The sequence below is a fragment of the Vigna unguiculata genome, chromosome 7 (assembly GCF_037176805.1).
Source record: "Vigna unguiculata cultivar grain cowpea cultivar isolate G323 ecotype 2 chromosome 7, ASM3717680v1, whole genome shotgun sequence".
Classification (NCBI taxonomy): domain Eukaryota; kingdom Viridiplantae; phylum Streptophyta; class Magnoliopsida; order Fabales; family Fabaceae; genus Vigna; species Vigna unguiculata.
This window is the reverse complement of record NC_140798.1, coordinates 17124863-17136851: the sequence shown is the minus strand read 5'-3', so window position 1 is coordinate 17136851 and position 11989 is coordinate 17124863. Positions and strand designations below refer to the sequence as shown.

Genomic DNA, 11989 nt, shown 5'->3' with positions numbered 1-11989 from the left:
TGTACTACCTTTTCCATCATCTTTTCCTTTACTTCCTTTTGTTTTTCTTCAATTTCCCTTTCCTCTGTAGTTTATATTTGTTCTTTTTCTATTCTTTCTTTTTCTCTTTTCTCCTTCAGCCTATGTTGATCCTTACTGGCTTGTCTTGGTGTCATAAATTTCAACCTCATTTCATGTCCCTTATGCCTCAAATAAAGGGAACGTTCATCAAGATTGAGCGTTTTATAATGCATCCATGCCCATCTCAAAAGAAGATGACAAGTGTTCGTGGGAGCAATATCACATAATACTTCTTTCACACATTATCTTGTACTGAATTTGATCCTTGGTTGATTTGGATGAAAGCTTGGTGGTAACTAGAGTTTCTCCACCAATCTTTAGCTTACAACATTGTTGTTGCTTTCGTAAACGAATGCAACTAAACGTGGGTGGCCTTCGATTATACAACTTGTTTCTGTACTACCTTTTCCATCATCTTTTCCTTTACTTCCTTTTGTTTTTCTTCAATTTCCCTTCCTTCTGCAGGTTATATTTGTTCTCTTTCTATTCTTTCGTTATCTATTTTCTCCTTCAGCCTATGTTGATCCTTACTGGCTTTTCTTGGTGTCATAAATTTTAACTTCATTTCATATCCCTCTTGCCTCAAATAAAGGGAACGTTCATCAAGATTTAGCGTTTTAAAATGAAGCCATGCCCATCTCAAAAGAAGATGACAAGAGTTCATCAGAGCAATATCACATAATACTTCTTTCACACATTTTCCTATACTGAATTTGATCCTTGCTTGATTCGGATGAAAGCTTGGTGGTAACTAGAGTTTCTCCACCAATCTTTAGCTTACAACATTGTTGTTGCTTTCGTAAACGAACGCAACTAAACATGGGTGGCCTTCGATTAAACACCTTGTTTCTGTACTACCTTTTCCATCATCTTTTCCTTTACTTCCTTTTGTTTTTCTTCAATTTCCCTTCCTTCTGCAGTTTCTATTTGTTCTTTTTCTATTCTTTCTTTTTCTATTTTCTCCTTCAGCCTATGTTGATTCTTACTGGCTTGTCTTGGTGTCATAAATTACAACTTCATTTCATGCCCCTCATGCCTCAAATAAAGGGAACGTTCATCAAGATTGAGCGTTTTAAAATGAAGCCATGCCCATCTCAAAAGAAGATGACAAGAGTTCGTGGGAGCAATATCACATAATACTTCTTTCACACATTGTCCTGTACTGAATTTAGTCCTTGCTTAATTCGGATGAAAGCTTGGTGGTAACTAGAGTTTCTCCACCAATCTTTAGCTTACAACATTGTTGTTGCTTTCGTAAACGAACGCAACTAAACATGGATGGCCTTCGATTAAACACCTTGTTTCTGTACTACCTTTTCCATCATCTTTTCCTTTACTTCCTTTTGTTTTTCTTCAATTTCCCTTTCCTCTGTAGTTTATATTTGTTCTTTTTCTATTCTTTCTTTTTCTCTTTTCTCCTTCAGCCTATGTTGATCCTTACTGGCTTGTCTTGGTGTCATAAATTTCAACTTCATTTCATGTCCCTCATGCCTCAAATAAAGGGAACGTTCATCAAGATTGAGCGTTTTATAATGCATCCATGCCCATCTCAAAAGAAGATGACAAGTGTTCGTGGGAGCAATATCACATAATACTTCTTTCACACATTATCTTGTACTGAATTTGATCCTTGGTTGATTTGGATGAAAGCTTGGTGGTAACTAGAGTTTCTCCACCAATCTTTGGCTTACAACATTGTTGTCGCTTTCGTAAACGAACGCAACTAAACATGGGTGGCCTTCGATTAAACACCTTGTTTCTCTACTACCTTTTCCATCATCTTTTTCTTTACTTCCTTTTTTTTTTCTTCAATTTCCCTTCCTTCTGCAGTTTATATTTGTTCTTTTTCTATTCTTTCTCTTTCTATTTTCTCCTTCAGCCTATGTTTATCTTTACTAGCTTGTCTTGGTGTCATAAATTACAACTTCATTTCATGCCCCTAATGCCTCAAATAAATGGAACGTTCATCAAGATTGAGCGTTTTAAAATGAAGCCATGACCATCTCAAAAGAAGATGACAAGAGTTCGTGGGAGCAATATCACATAATACTTCTTTCACACATTTTCCTGTACTGAATTTGATCCTTGCCTAATTCGGATGAAAGCTTGGTGGTAACTAGAGTTTCTCCACCAATCTTTAGCTTACAACATTGTTGTTGCTTTCGTAAACGAATGCAACTAAACGTGGATGGCCTTCGATTATACAACTTGTTTCTGTACTACCTTTTCCATCATCTTTTCCTTTACTTCCTTTTGTTTTTCTTCAATTTCCCTTCCTTCTGCAGGTTATATTTGTTCTTTTTCTATTCTTTCGTTATCTATTTTCTCCTTCAGCCTATGTTGATCCTTACTGGCTTTTCTTGGTGTCATAAATTTTAACTTCATTTCATATCCCTCTTGCCTCAAATAAAGGGAACGTTCATCAAGATTTAGCGTTTTAAAATGAAGCCATGCCCATCTCAAAAGAAGTTGACAAGAGTTCATCAGAGCAATATCACATAATACTTCTTTCACACATTTTCCTATACTGAATTTGATCCTTGCTTGATTCGGATGAAAGCTTGGTGGTAACTAGAGTTTCTCCACCAATCTTTAGCTTACAACATTGTTGTTGCTTTCGTAAACGAACGCAACTAAACATGGGTGGCCTTCGATTAAACACCTTGTTTCTGTACTACCTTTTCCATCATCTTTTCCTTTACTTCCTTTTGTTTTTCTTCAATTTCCCTTTCTTCTGTAGTTTATATTTGTTCTTTTTCTATTCTTTCTTTTTCTCTTTTCTCCTTCAGCCTATGTTGATCCTTACTGGCTTGTCTTGGTGTCATAAATTACAACTTCATTTCATGCCCTTCATGCCTCAAATAAAGGGAACGTTCATCAAGATTGAGCGTTTTAAAATGAAGTCATGCCCATCTCAAAAGAAGAGGATAAGAGTTCGTGGGAGCAATATCACATAATACTTCTTTCACACATTTTCCTATACTGAATTTGATCCTTGCTTGATTCGGATGAAAGCTTGGTGGTAACTAGAGTTTCTCCACCAATCTTTAGCTTACAACATTGTTGTTGCTTTCGTAAACGAACGCAACTAAACATGGGTGGCCTTCGATTAAACACCTTGTTTCTGTACTACCTTTTCCATCATCTTTTCCTTTACTTCCTTTTGTTTTTCTTCAATTTCCCTTTCTTCTGTAGTTTATATTTGTTCTTTTTCTATTCTTTCTTTTTCTCTTTTCTCCTTCAGCCTATGTTGATCCTTACTGGCTTGTCTTGGTGTCATAAATTACAACTTCATTTCATGACCCTCATGCCTCAAATAAAGGGAACATTCATCAAGATTGAGCGTTTTAAAATGAAGTCATGCCCATCTCAAAAGAAGAGGATAAGAGTTCGTGGGAGCAATATCACATAATACTTCTTTCACACATTTTCTGTACTGAATTTGATCCTTGCTTGATTCGGATGAAAGCTTGTTGGTAACTGGACTTTCTCCACCAATCTTTGGCTTACAACATTGTTGTCGCTTTCGTAAAAGAATGCAACTAAACGTGGGTGGCCTTCGATTATACACCTTGTTTCTGTACTACCTTTTCCATCATCTTTTCCTTTACTTCCTTTTGTTTTTCTTCAATTTCCCTTCCTTCTGCAGTTTATATTTGTTCTTTTTCTATTCTTTCTTTTTCTATTTTCTCCTTCAGCCTATGTTGATTCTTACTGGCTTGTCTTGGTGTCATAAATTACAACTTCATTTCATGCCCCTCATGCCTCAAATAAAGGGAACGTTCATCAAGATTGAGCGTTTTAAAATGAAGCCATGCCCATCTCAAAAGAAGATGACAAGAGTTCGTGGGAGCAATATCACAGAATACTTCTTTCACACATTGTCCTGTACTGAATTTAGTCCTTGCTTAATTCGGATGAAAGCTTGGTGGTAACTAGAGTTTCTCCACCAATCTTTAGCTTACAACATTGTTGTTGCTTTCGTAAACGAACGCAACTAAACATGGGTGGCCTTCGATTAAACACCTTGTTTCTGTACTACCTTTTCCATCATCTTTTCCTTTACTTCCTTTTGTTTTTCTTCAATTTCCCTTTCTTCTGTAGTTTATATTTGTTCTTTTTCTATTCTTTCTTTTTCTCTTTTCTCCTTCAGCCTATGTTGATCCTTACTGGCTTGTCTTGGTGTCATAAATTTCAACTTCATTTCATGTCCCTCATGCCTCAAATAAAAGGAACGTTCATCAAGATTGAGCGTTTTATAATGCATCCATGCCCATCTCAAAAGAAGATGACAAGTGTTCGTGGGAGCAATATCACATAATACTTCTTTCACACATTGTCTTGTACTGAATTTGATCCTTGGTTGATTTGGATGAAAGCTTGGTGGTAACTAGAGTTTCTCCACCAATCTTTGGCTTACAACATTGTTGTCGCTTTCGTAAACGAACGCAACTAAACATGGGTGGCCTTCGATTAAACACCTTGTTTCTCTACTACCTTTTCCATCATCTTTTTCTTTACTTCCTTTTTTTTTCTTCAATTTCCCTTCCTTCTGCAGTTTATATTTGTTCTTTTTCTATTCTTTCTTTTTCTATTTTCTCCTTCAGCCTATGTTTATCTTTACTAGCTTGTCTTGGTGTCATAAATTACAACTTCATTTCATGCCCCTAATGCCTCAAATAAAGGGAACGTTCATCAAGATTGAGCGTTTTAAAATGAAGCCATGCCCATCTCAAAAGAAGATGACAAGAGTTCGTGGGAGCAATATCACATAATACTTCTTTCACACATTTTCCTGTACTGAATTTGATCCTTGCCTAATTCGGATGAAAGCTTGGTGGTAACTAGAGTTTCTCCACCAATCTTTAGCTTACAACATTGTTGTTGCTTTCGTAAACGAATGCAACTAAACGTGGGTGGCCTTCGATTATACAACTTGTTTCTGTACTACCTTTTCCATCATCTTTTCCTTTACTTCCTTTTGTTTTTCTTCAATTTCCCTTCCTTCTGCAGGTTATATTTGTTCTTTTTCTATTCTTTCGTTATCTATTTTCTCCTTCAGCCTATGTTGATCCTTACTGGCTTTTCTTGGTGTAATAAATTTTAACTTCATTTCATATCCCTCGTGCCTCAAATAAAGGGAACGTTCATCAAGATTTAGCGTTTTAAAATGAAGCCATGCCCATCTCAAAAGAAGATGACAAGAGTTCATCAGAGCAATATCACATAATACTTCTTTCACACATTTTCCTATACTGAATTTGATCCTTGCTTGATTCGGATGAAAGCTTGGTGGTAACTAGAGTTTCTCCACCAATCTTTAGCTTACAACATTGTTGTTGCTTTCGTAAACGAACGCAACTAAACATGGGTGGCCTTCGATTAAACACCTTGTTTCTGTACTACCTTTTCCATCATCTTTTCCTTTACTTCCTTTTGTTTTTGTTCAATTTCCCTTTCTTCTGTAGTTTATATTTGTTCTTTTTCTATTCTTTCTTTTTCTCTTTTCTCCTTCAGCCTATGTTGATCCTTACTGGCTTGTCTTGGTGTCATAAATTACAACTTCATTTCATGACCCTCAAGCCTCAAATAAAGGGAACGTTCATCAAGATTGAGCGTTTTAAAATGAAGTCATGCCCATCTCAAAAGAAGAGGATAAGAGTTCGTGGGAGCAATATCACATAATACTTCTTTCACACATTTTCTGTACTGAATTTGATCCTTGCTTGATTCGGATGAAAGCTTGTTGGTAACTGGACTTTCTCCACCAATCTTTGGGTTACAACATTGTTGTCGCTTTCGTAAAAGAATGCAACTAAACGTGGGTGGCCTTCGATTATACACCTTGTTTCTGTACTACCTTTTCCATCATCTTTTTCTTTACTTCCTTTTGTTTTTCTTCAATTTCCCTTCCTTCTGCAGTTTATATTTGTTGTTTTTCTATTCTTTCTTTTTCTATTTTCTCCTTCAGCCTATGTTGATCCATACTGGCTTGTCTTGGTGTCATAAATTTCAACTTCATTTCATGTCCCTCATGCCTCAAATAAAGGGAACGTTCATCAAGATTGAGCGTTTTAAAATGAATCCATGCCCATCTCAAAAGAAGATGACAAGAGTTCGTGGGAGCAATATCACATAATACTTCTTTCACACATTGTCCTGTACTGAATTTAGTCCTTGCTTAATTTGGATGAAAGCTTGGTGGTAACTAGAGTTTCTCCACCAATCTTTGGCTTACAACATTGTTGTCGCTTTCGTAAACGAACGCAACTAAACATGGGTGGCCTTCGATTAAACACCTTGTTTCTCTACTACCTTTTCCATCATCTTTTTCTTTACTTCCTTTTGTTTTTCTTCAATTTCCCTTCCTTCTGTAGTTTATATTTGTTGTTTTTCTATTCTTTCTTTTTCTATTTTCTCCTTCAGCCTATGTTGATCCTTACTAGCTTGTCTAGGTGTCATAAATTTCAACTTCATTTCATGTCCCTCATGCCTCAAATAAAGGGAACGTTCATCAAGATTGAGCATTTTAAAATGAATCCATGCCCAACTCAAAAGAAGATGACAAGTGTTCGTGGGAGCAATATCACATAATAGTTCTTTCACACATTGTCCTGTACTGAATTTGATCCTTGCTTGATTCGGATGAAAGTTTGGTGGTAAATAGAGTTTCTCCACGAATCTTTAGCTTATAACATTGTTGTCGCTTTCGTAAACAAATGCAACTAAACATGGGTCGCCTTCGATTAAACACCTATTTTCTATACTACCTTTTCCATCATCTTTTCCTTTTCTTCCTTTTGTTTTTCTTTAATTTCCCTTCCTTCTGCAGTTTATATTTGTTCTTTTTCTATTCTTTCTTTTTCTATTTTCTCCTTCAGCCTATGTTGATCCTTACTGGCTTGTCATGGTGTCATAAATTTCAACTTCATTTCATGTCCCTCATGCCTTAAATCTAATACTATATACAATTGGGAACTAACAAAAGGCAAGTTTTTCATTTGAATAACATATCTGACCTACTTCTCAATTCAAATTTTTATCTACAAAAGGTAAAAACGCTGATGTGTCAATCTCTCAGCATTTTGAAGTATGAAAAAAAAATGGAAAAGAAATTGAAAACCGAAACTTTTAATTAAAACTTCTTTCTCTCTCTTCCTCATTCTTTTCACCTTCCTCCTTCTCAATTCTTTCTCTCTCTTTCTCATTCTCTCTACGACCGCCTTCTTTCTTCTTTCTTCTTTCTCTCTCTTTCTCATTCTCTCTGGCACCGCCTTCTCACTTCTTTCTCTCTTTCTCTGTCTCTGCTTCTCCGCATTCATCATGGTTTCTCTGCCTTTTTTAGCTTCTTCTCTAACATCTTCTTCTGTTCATCTTCTTCTTTTCATCGAGTTATTTTTAAATCGCAAAAAAACGACTATGGAGATGGTTTATACAGGTTTTACAGGTTTTAACCCAAAAGTCGAATTTATTTTGAGTTTTCTCAACCGAACAACTCATCTTCTTCTTATATTTTCTGATATCTAACTTTTTGATGCGTTTTTTTACAAGTTTAAAACCAGAAGTCGATTTTATTTAGAGTTTTCTCAACCGAACAACTCATTTTCTTCTTATTTTTTGTCAGATCTATCTTTTTCATGTGTTTTTTTACAGGTTTAAACCCAGAAGTCGTTTTTATTTTGAGTTTTCTCAAGCGAACATCTATTTTTCTTCTTATATTTTGTCAGATCTAACTTTTTCATGCGTTTTTTTACAGGTTTAAACCCAGAAGTCGATTTTATTTAGAGTTTTCTCAATCGAACAACTCATTTCTTCTTATTTTTTGTCAGATCTATCTTTTTCATTCGTTTTCTCAGAGGTTTAAACCCAGAAGTCGTATTTATTTTGATTTTTCTCAAGCAAGCATCTCATTTTGTTCTTATATTTTGTCAGATCTAACTTTTTCATGCATTTTTTTTACAGGTAAGAACCCAAAAGTCTATTTTATTTTGAGTTTCTCAAGCGAACAACTGATTTTCTTCTTATATTTTGTCAGATCTAATTTTTTCATGCACTTTTTTACAGGTAAGAACACAGAAGTCGATTTTATTTTGAGTTTTCTAAAGCGAACAACTCATTTTCTTCTTATTTTTTGTCAGATCTATCTTTTTCATGTGTTTTTTTACAGGTTTAAACCCAGAAGTCGTTTTTATTTTGAGTTTTCTCAAGCGAACATCTATTTTTCTTCTTATATTTTGTCAGATCTAACTTTTTCATGCGTTTTTTTACAGGTTTAAACCCAGAAGTCGATTTTATTTAGAGTTTTCTCAACCGAACAACTCATTTCTTCTTATTTTTTGTCAGATCTATCTTTTTCATTCGTTTTCTCAGAGGTTTAAACCCAGAAGTCGTATTTATTTTGATTTTTCTCAAGCAAGCATCTCATTTTGTTCTTATATTTTGTCAGATCTAACTTTTTCATGCATTTTTTTTACAGGTAAGAACCCAAAAGTCGATTTTATTTTGAGTTTCTCAAGCGAACAACTCATTTTCTTCTTATATTTTGTCAGATCTAATTTTTTCATGCACTTTTTTACAGGTAAGAACACAGAAGTCGATTTTATTTTGAGTTTTCTAAAGCGAACAACTCATTTTCTTCTTATTTTTTGTCAGATCTATCTTTTTCATGTGTTTTTTTACAGGTTTAAACCCAGAAGTCGTTTTTATTTTGAGTTTTCTCAAGCGAACATCTATTTTTCTTCTTATATTTTGTCAGATCTAACTTTTTCATGCGTTTTTTTACAGGTTTAAACCCAGAAGTCGATTTTATTTAGAGTTTTCTCAACCGAACAACTCATTTCTTCTTATTTTTTGTCAGATCTATCTTTTTCATTCGTTTTCTCAGAGGTTTAAACCCAGAAGTCGTATTTATTTTGATTTTTCTCAAGCAAGCATCTCATTTTGTTCTTATATTTTGTCAGATCTAACTTTTTCATGCATTTTTTTTACAGGTAAGAACCCAAAAGTCTATTTTATTTTGAGTTTCACAAGCGAACAACTCATTTTCTTCTTATATTTTGTCAGATCTAATTTTTTCATGCACTTTTTTACAAGTAAGAACACAGAAGTCGATTTTATTTTGAGTTTTCTAAAGCGAACAACTCATTTTCTTCTTATTTTTTGTCAGATCTATCTTTTTCATGTGTTTTTTTACAGGTTTAAACCCAGAAGTCGTTTTTATTTTGAGTTTTCTCAAGCGAACATCTATTTTTCTTCTTATATTTTGTCAGATCTAACTTTTTCATTCGTTTTTTTACAGGTTTAAACCCAAAAGTAGATTTTATTTTGAGTTTTCTCAACCGAACAACTCATTTTCTTCTTATATTTTGTCAGATCTAACTATTTGTTTCGTTTTTGTACAGGACTAATATGGTTCACTGCGACATATGGTTTGATTACGCAGATTTCGTTTTCATTTTGACCTTTCTCAAGCGAACAACTCATATTCTTCTTTTATTTTCTCAGATCTAACTATTTTTTTCCGATGATGGTATTTTCTAGGGTTGCTACATGTCTAATATGGTTCACTACGACAGATTTAACATCAAGTTTGTAAAAACTTTTTATTTAACTATATTTGGCGTTTATGTACTTTGATCTAACTGTTTCTTATATTTTTCTTCTGTTTACAGGCTTCAAATCAAGATTTTAAACTGATTCAAGAGTCTTTTTCGCTGTATAACTTAACTGGTAAGTAATTTGTATCAAAATCTACCTTTTTATTTACCAATTTATCTGTATTTTTCCACCTTTTACAAGCAACCCGTTCATCTTCTTCATTTTTCTACCTTCAACTCTCTTGGTGTCATTTTTTTTTTCATTCATGGTATTTTTTTAATAATACATTCTATCAGCAGATCTCTTTATTGTTACACGATTTACGTTTTTATTTGGACATTTTTCAAAGAGTTCATCATACACTATATTTTTTCAAAGTTCTACACCAAACAGAGTTAATCTAACTATTTTTTCCGTTTATCTACCTTGATCTAACTATTTTTCTTCTAGATATAGGCTTCAAATCAAGATTTCAAAGTCATGCACGAGTCTTTTTCGCTGTACAACTTAACTGGTAAGTAATTTGTATCAAAATACCTTTTTCTTTACCAATTTATCTGTATTTTTCCACCTTTTACAAGCAAACCCTTCATCTTCTTCATTTTTCTACCTTAAACTCTGTTTGTGTCATTTTTTTTCGTTAATGGTATTTTTTTAATAATGCACTGTATCACCAAATCTCTTTATTTTTACCCAATTTTTGTTTTTATTCGGACATTTTTCAAAGAATTCTTCACATTTTTCCAATCACCGTTTACTCCATCAAAACCATTTCGTTTACAAAACGTTTTGTATTCCAACCCCTTCAAATACTGCTTCGATTTTTTTTCCAAATCAACTTGTCAAACAAGATTCAAACGCATTAAATTTCGCACTGCTCGAAATAATGATGAATAAACTGCTCCATCATCTGCCACTGCTCCATCATCTGCCACACGTTATAATTATTAAACTTTATTCTATTCCAATATTAAATACCCCTTCCTGAAAAAATCAACATTAGTAAATTACATTAAATAATTCTTCTTATACTTTTACGACGCTTCATAATTCTTTTTTTTAACGTATTATTTTTTAATTCGTATTTATTAACCTGTACTTTTACCAGTTCAGACTGTCCAGTATGTATGGATACTTCCAACAGCTATGACTTCTCCTATTCTTTTTATATATATATTCCCTATGTTTACCAATTCAAAGTCAGACATCTGATTTTTCTACTGTTACCCATTTTCTTCTCTTACAATTTTACTTCATCACCAACCTATTCTCCTACAATGGAATCGATGCCCACACCACAATCCATACTTTCTTCAGAAATGGTTGACAAATTCATTTCTATGTTTTTGAAAGACCAGGTATTTTTTTGATTCAAACTCATTTATTTTTGTTATTTATATTTATTTATTTCTTTATTCTTAACTTGCTAATATTTTAAGGACTTTGGACACGTCGACCGAGTGTTCATAATACGCTATTGGAAGGACCTTGCTGCTAAATGGATTGTTGTTGATTACCAAAGTAATGTTCACCATGTTACTTACAACATGGATATTCACACTCCAATGATTACCCAAGGCTAGAACCAACTAAGATCTTTCTATGGAGATCATCAACTCTTTGCAGAGGATCACCCTGAATTGTTTTTTAAAGTTGAAAGTGAAAGAACAAGCAGAGATATCAAAGTTCTTTATCTATTTTTTTGGTATTAAAGTTGAAAATTTTGTATGTAATTTTGTTTGAACTTCTTTTATATATATATATATATATATATATATATATATAAGAAGATTTCAATTGGACTCTTATTTTGTATGCAGTTATTATATATCTCAATATAAAAGTTATATTTTATTCTCTATTATATGTATTTTCCTTTTTTGTATTAGATTTTGTTCGACTTCATTTTAGTCAATATAAATTATTTTTAATTAGAAATTGAATTAATTAACATTAATTACCATTGCATATAAATTGGAAATTTAAACGTCAGTGAAATACAATAACTATTACTTATTAATTATTATTATTAAAATAATATAAGTTATAAAATAATTAAAATATTTTTCACCATTTTCATACTCAGAAGAATTTAAGATCAATTTTTATGGAAAAATAAATTTAAAATGATTGTTTAAAAAACTTTTTGCATTCCAACGCCTTCAAAAAGTGGTTCGAATTATCTCCAAATCAACGTGTCAATCAGTATTCAAATGCATTAAATTTTGCATTGCTCGAGATAATGATAACAACGTGTCAATCAGTATTCAAATGCATTAAATTTCACACTACTCGAGATCATGATGACTAAACTGCTATATCATCTGCTACA

At 33.2% G+C, this 11989-nt stretch overlaps 1 long non-coding RNA gene across 1 annotated transcript; it reads left to right on the top strand.

Moving 5' to 3' along the window:
• The first annotated feature begins 9668 nt into the window (after positions 1-9668).
• Positions 9669-11415, top strand: LOC146884674 (uncharacterized). The gene is made up of 3 exons (XR_014996465.1): positions 9669-9789; positions 10114-11015; positions 11097-11415. It is a non-coding gene; the product is annotated as an uncharacterized LOC146884674 (long non-coding RNA).
• The last annotated feature ends 574 nt before the right edge of the window (positions 11416-11989 follow it).